The following is a 7,187-nucleotide window of genomic DNA, read 5'->3' as shown; positions in this document are numbered from 1 at the left end:
TAATTGGATGGTTGAAGAAAAAGTAAAACAAATTTGCATTACATGTTGACTTTCCTTTTTTTGATTAGATTCCATATTTAGAGTGGTCCACATCTGGCATACAATCCACCAAAAATGGCAATGGATCTTGTTTCTGCTTTTTTACAACTTGCCTCATTGGGAATAGTAATTGACAAAAATACCCATATTGGATGGATGGCCCCACATAACACAACATAAATAAATCTCTTTCCAAAATTATCATGTGGGCATCTATTAAATTTAATTTTTAACGTATTTAATGTATATAAATTTAACATATTATATGCATTTTTTTTTCATTTTTTAATACGAAATGCCAAATAAAAAATAATTTGAATAAATAATTTTTTAATATTTTATGTTTATAACATAATTTTAATATAAAATTTCGTTTTTATTTATTGAAAAAAAAAAATAACATAAGAAATAAGGTTTCATGTGTTCATTGAATATGCCATCATGTGGGCTTTTGTAGTCCTTAAGTGGAGCATCTTGTTTCTCTACCGCAATCAAAGGAACAAACCACACTTGGGAGTTGGGTTGGGTGTCATCAAAACTTTAATGTTTAGAAGAAATTTGTTCTTTTATATATTTGTCAACTATATTTATGGCTTTATATTTATCTATATTACATTAATAATCATTTGCACCAAAATCTTAATTACAATTCTTAAAAAGCATAAATTATTACCATTGTATATTACATATTATTATGCATAATGTACAAGTTTTTTTTGCGAACACCAAATTCTAATTAAGTCAAACCTGTTTTCTCTTATCAAACTTCTAAAATTACCACAATGGGTCGCTTTCTTCTTCTTCTGTATTCAATCTCTGCGATCCATTTTACCACAGACCTCGTTATGTATCACAAGCAAGAATACATGGAAGGAGGCTAGAGAAGATCGTCCCTTTACATGAGAGAGGGCGATTCAAGTCTGGAGGAGCCATTTATGCTTTCCCATGGTTTAATCTCTGTCAGATGAGTTTCCCGCTTATGCTTCTCCTAAAATCTCTCCCAGATATTCAAATTCCCCGCTCCCTCTCATTGTAAATGGTATTAAATTTCTTTTCATATCTGAAATCTTCAAATTCATGGTCACTTTTATCGTAGAATTTTGTGTGTGTTGTTTCAAATTTTAAAAATCTCCAATCTAGGGTTTCTTTCTGCAAAAGAAAAAAAAATGGACATTAAATGGGTTGAGATTTTGGATGAAGACAGAAATTTCCACAAATGTTGGTTGGCTTCCCAAGATTCAACTTAAAGGTACATAAAAGATCCTATGTTTAGTTACTTCTATGGTATGCATGCTAGATGTTTATAAAAATGTCATAGTGAAAAATGTGTGATTTTTTATGCATTCGACATTTTATTGGTGTTCTCAATGGGATTATTTAACCAAGTTATCTTCCATGGAGGACTGAGTTGTATCGCTATGGTTGATGCTAGATCAAAGAAAGTTGAAATCTTTTTGTATGGATACAGGTATATTATTCATTAGTCATTAAACCAAATCTGAAATTTTGAGGATATGATGTATAACAACAAGAAGATTCAACTTGAGTATCTTGTGAAAGAAACCATGTATATGTTGCATGTTTATAAATCCATTCAACCTTTTGATTTTTGCAATTGGTTGGTAACATGTTTGTGCCATATTTTTTTTCCTTTATTCAGGTAGAGAAGGCAAATATATATACATCTTAAGGTCAAAGAGACCAGCAAAAACTAGGATACCTCAAAGGAAAATGTACAAGTTGTGGCTAGAAACAAGGAAGGGAAAACAATCTACAAGAATAGTTACCAAAAAACATAACACGAGTCTGAATATAACACCAACCAAAAAGGAAACATAAAGATAAAGAATACATAATACAGAAAGAAGATCTTTGCTTCAACAGTTAGCAAGTGGCTCACTACTAGTCCTACAACATAACCATATCCCCTTTGACCGATCAAACTATACCATTGGTCTTTTGGTCCTACAACACCAGCTTTAAATATTTTGTACTTCAAGCCATGACAAAAAGGTGGAAACTGCATGTATGATCTAGAGGACTTAATTATTTATGTTTGCAGTTATAAAGAGCTATGTTGCACTTTCAGAAGAATTATTATTTTTGCAGCTGTAAAAAATGCATTTTTGACCTTCCATAGCACTCTGATTCTCATGTTTATCTCTTATTTTATTGTGTTTATCATATATATATATATATATATATATATATAACCATTTTATGGCTCTTGCTGATCAATGACTTCTCTCCTATTTCCATGGCATTGATAAGTGATTGTGTTATCAGGTCTGATATCCCATCAGGATGTCAAGGAACTGAAAACAAATATGTTGATTATGTTGAATTAGAGAAAACCAAAGTTCTTTCAATGGTTCCAAATGGTGCGGGTAAATGCAAGTTGACAACAATTGAGGATCGTGTTGGCAAAATTAGAATAAGATCAGTGGCAGAAGGAAACCTTCAGTACTTAATTTATTGGATTGCAGAACTGATTAACTATAAATCTATGTGATCCTGCTGCTCTATTCTATCTCTTTCTATTTCTTTTCTATACATGGAAAGTTTCAAAATCATCATATCCTTTGTCGTTGGGTACAAGTTTATAGCAAAGATGAACTTGTACTATAGTAAAATATGAAACAACAAAAAGAATTTAAGATATAATTACATGAGGCAGAGGTTATGACATTCAAATCCTTGCACTTTTGCATATGGGAACACCAAATGGAGAGTGAGATCGTTTGATGATAAGGCCATTAATTAGTTCTCCTTTTAAAATTTTGCCATAGTCTGTGTAAATTTATTGGATCCTTTTATTTTCCTTTTCCTTTTCCTTTTTCTATTTTGTTCTTTTGGTGGGGGATTGAGCATGGTTTGACATTATGCCTAACTCATTATTCATGTTTCCTGTCAGACCTAGTGTTGAAATGGTAGAAGACAAACGAAGCTGTAAGGGATGTTGCAATTGGTTGAATTTTACCCCAGAAAATATATCTGTATGAACTCTTCTGTTGGTAAGTATGATAAAGATGTTTTGGGTCTTGTGTGATGGTAAGTTTGTGATGAAAAGACAATAAAAAAATGCCCCCTTCCTTGTATTCAAGCATGAGCTATGTATAAACCATCAAAACTAATAGTGTATGCCTTCAGAAATTCTTGAAGTAATGATAATTAATATGTACTTTTGTGATGTTTGATTCAGTTGCAATGAAATCTGTTTAAAAGAATTAAAGCAGCTTGAAGCAACTTACTGAGAAGAGAATGCATATTTAAAGACTAGTTGTGTACCCACGCAATGCGGCGGAACCCGTGAATTTTAACGATTTTGAAGTTTTATAGATTGCTTTATAGGACTCAAATTTATATCATCAAACAATTATGCGTCCTATGTAAATGTGTTACTATAAATTGACATAACATTTTTAACAACTTTTAGCAGGGGCAGACCTATGAAAATTCAAAGGCAACACAGCCCCGTGCACCCACTCAACCGATTATCCGAAGTAGTAATTTTGGTATGAAAGGTGCAAACGCTAAACTTTGAGGAGTACTTTGTGATATTATAAAATAAAAAGAATATCAACCAAAAAACTTGAAAAGTCACTTGAGATCAACCAAAAAACTTAAAAAATCCCTAGAAAGGTGGCATTCGGTTAAAAGGATATCAGGCAACTTTGCGGGGCTTTGATCCACCTTTAAGGTGCACTCGGTTGGCAAAAATGTCGGTCCGTTGCTGACTTTTAGTGCATGCAATTTTAAAATAAAGTGTTCTATTAGTCTTTTTATGTGATATTATTTGAAACAAAAGTATGTGTTCATAACACGCTTGTCAAAGTGTTCTATAAAAAACTAAAAGAGCCTGAAAAAACTTGTTAGTATGCCCAAATAGGCATGGCAACGGGGCGGGGATAGGGCGGGTTTTGTAATCCCCGGCCCCGGTCCCCGGCGGGTACGGGGATTATCATCTCGTCCCCGGTCAAATTCTAGCAATCCCCGGTCAAAACCCGGTAAACCCCGGTCAAAACCCGGTAAAAAGTATGCTTTAGTTTGATTATACCGGGGATCCCTGTAACGCCCAACCCACACATTGCATGTAATACATATATTTCGTATCAAAGAAATACATATTCATACACATCTGGTCCCATAGTACAAGAAACTATCATGACCAAATACAAGGTCCAAAAATTCAAAATACAATCTTGTACTAATCATCAAAACTGTGCATCAAAAGCAATTTTTCAACCAAAATGCATGTAAGAAAAACATTACATCTTTTCCTTTCCCTTACCTTCCACATGTCCTGCAATACATATTTAAAATCACAAAAACGAGGGTTAGATGTGATAACCAGATCCTGGTTATTACCAATGTTGTATTGAATTGGACGGATGAGATTGAATTGTATTGGTTGTACAAATGTAAATTGTTGCATAATAACTCATATATATATATATATATATATACACACATACTTATAATAAATAAGTAACTTGAGTGACACATGTCATCTTTTGGTGAGTCGGTTTTCTTGTTTTCCCGCCTAAACACGTATCCAGACACAATTGACATTAGTGGTTCAATTGAACTCATTTGAACGAATCTAGACACAATTTACGTTAACAGCTCAATTATACTTATTTGATTTACATGTGTCATCTTATTCAATCAATCCCACTAATTTAGAATGCAATTGATTTTATTATTGGGTTAATTAATTCGTGTGGTAACTGATTCCTGAAAAAAAAATAGTGTTTACTTCTAAGTTTAAATTCAATTTACTGATATAGTTTCATTTTTAAATTCAATTTTATTCTAGGGTTAACTTCATTTTATTCTAAATTCAATTTATTGAAAAGTTTTACTTCAGAGTTATTTCAAGAGAACAAGTATAAAGTCATTTTTTAGAGTTAACTCACCTAAACTCTGAAGTTTGTTTTTTCAGACATAGTTCACCCAAACTTTGGAGTCAGAACTCTGAAGTCTTCTTTTTCAGACTTCGAAGTCTAAACTCTGAAATATTTTTTTAGACTTAGAAAAAGAAGTCTGAACTCTGAAGTCTTCTACAATTTTGAAGAGTACAAGTCTGAATAGTCATTCTTTAGAGTTAACTCACCCAAATTCTAAAGTCTTCTTTTTCTGACTTAGCTCACCTGAAGTTTAAAGTCTGAAGTTTTTTTTGGACTTAGAAATCTGAACTCTGAAATCTTTTGTTTTCAGACTTAGAAGTCTGAACTCTGATTTAATAGGATTGATTTATACTTCAGAGTTATTTTAAGAGTACAAGTCTGAATAGTCATTCTTCATAGTTTTATTTCAGAGTTATTTCTAGAGTACAAGTCTGAGGAGTCATTCTTTAGAGTTAGCTCACCCGAACTCTGTAGTCTTCTTTTCCGGGAGGAGCACCATGCATAGCCTCTGCATAGTGCATACAGAGCTTCTGGCTTGCCTATATAGAGCTCTGAAGTCTGAAGAGTTTTACTTCAGAATAATTTCAAGAGTACAAGTCTTGTAATAAACTTATCTAGACTTTGAAGATAAGTCTTTAAGACTTAGACTTAGTCTTGTAAGCTAGAGCCCCTCTGGTTGGTCTGGCTTTTAGATGGCTTTGCTTCTGGTTGTTTATTTGAACATTGGAAAAATATTTCAATCTATCATAAAGGAACTAGAGGGCTCTGGTTGATCTTCATGTTTAACTAGAGGGTCTCTGGTTGTAATTGGAACTCAAATTATTTAAGTATTTAACATTTTTTGAGCCAGAGGCTCTGGTTGACCAGAGGGGCTCTGGTTTGACCAAAGGGCCTTTGGTTGGCCTTGCTTTTGGGTTGGCCTTGCTTTTGGTTGGTGAGTCCACATGGGCTCTACCAGAGGAGCTCTAGTTGGTCTTGCTCTGTATGATGCAAACTTTACCATGGAGTCTTTTTCAAAGATATTGGGTATTTGAATAACTCTGAACTCAAGTTCTTCAGATTAGATTTCCACATGCGCTCTTCTAAGTTTAAATTCAATTTACTGATATAGTTTCATTTCTAAATTCAATTTTATTCTAGGGTCAACTTTATTTTAACTAATTATTGATATAGTTTCATTTCTAAATTCAAGTCTAAAGAGTCATTCTTCAGAGTTATTCTTCAGAGTTATTTCAATAATACAAGTCTGAAGTCATTCTTTAGAGTTTTACTTCAGAGTTATTTCAAGAGTACAAGTCTGAAGTCATTCTTTAGAGTTATACTTCAGAGTTATTTTCAAGAGTACAAGTCTAAAGAGTCATTATAAAGAGTTAGCTCACCCGAACTTTGAAGTCCGTTTTTTCAGACTTAGCTCACCCGAACTCTGGATTCTGACCTCTCAAGTCTTTTTTACAGACTTAGAAGTCTGAACTCTGTAGTCTTTTCTTTACACCTAGGAAAAAAAGTTTGAAGCTTCTTTTTCAGATTTAGAAGTCTGAACTCTAAAGTCTTCTACAAGTCTGAAGAGTACAAGTCTGAAGAGTCATTCTTCAGAGTTAGCTCACCCGAATTCTGAAGTCTTCTTTTTCAGACTCAGCTCACCCGAACTCTGAAGTCTGAACTCTGAAGTCTTTTTTTCAGACTTAGAAGCCTAAACTCTGATTTAGTGGGATTGATTTTATATTTCAAGAGTATAAGTGTAAAGAGTTATTTTTCAGAGTTTTACTTTATAGTTATTTCCAGATTACAAGTCTGAAGAGTCATTTTTCAGAGTTAGTTCATCCAAACTCTGGAGTCTTCTTTTCCAGACGAGCACCATGCAGAGACTTTGCATAGTGCATGCAGAGGCTCTGCATAGTGCATGCAGAGGCTCTGCATAGTGCATGCAGAGCATCTGGCTTGCCTATATAGAGCTTTAAAGTCTGAAGAATTTTACTTCAGAGTTATTTCAAGAGTACAAGTCTGAAGAGTTATTCTAAATTTACTTGTAAGTTTAAATTCAATTTACTTATATAGTTTCATTTTTAAATTTAATTTTATTCTATAGTTAACTTCATTTTAACTAATTATTGATACAGTTTCATTTCTAAATTCAAGTTTGAAGAGTCATTTTTTGGAGTTATTTATTCAGAGTTATTTCAAGAGTACAAGTCTGAAGTAGCATCGTACTTTCGATAATCATTCATATCTGTAAGATAA

General features: G+C 33.1%; 1 long non-coding RNA gene across 1 annotated transcript; it reads left to right on the top strand.

Moving 5' to 3' along the window:
• The first annotated feature begins 849 nt into the window (after positions 1 to 849).
• On the top strand, positions 850 to 3,231 carry LOC112515577. Its single transcript, XR_003069535.1, has 2 exons — positions 850 to 1,288; positions 2,954 to 3,231. It is a non-coding gene; the product is annotated as an uncharacterized LOC112515577 (long non-coding RNA).
• Positions 3,232 to 7,187: the final 3,956 nt, after the last annotated feature.

This window comes from Cynara cardunculus, assembly GCF_001531365.2.
Source record: "Cynara cardunculus var. scolymus isolate 2C chromosome LG 7, CcrdV1, whole genome shotgun sequence".
Classification (NCBI taxonomy): Eukaryota; Viridiplantae; Streptophyta; class Magnoliopsida; order Asterales; family Asteraceae; genus Cynara; species Cynara cardunculus.
The sequence above is the reverse complement of the archived record's forward strand: the minus strand, read 5'-3'. Positions and strand labels throughout refer to the sequence as shown.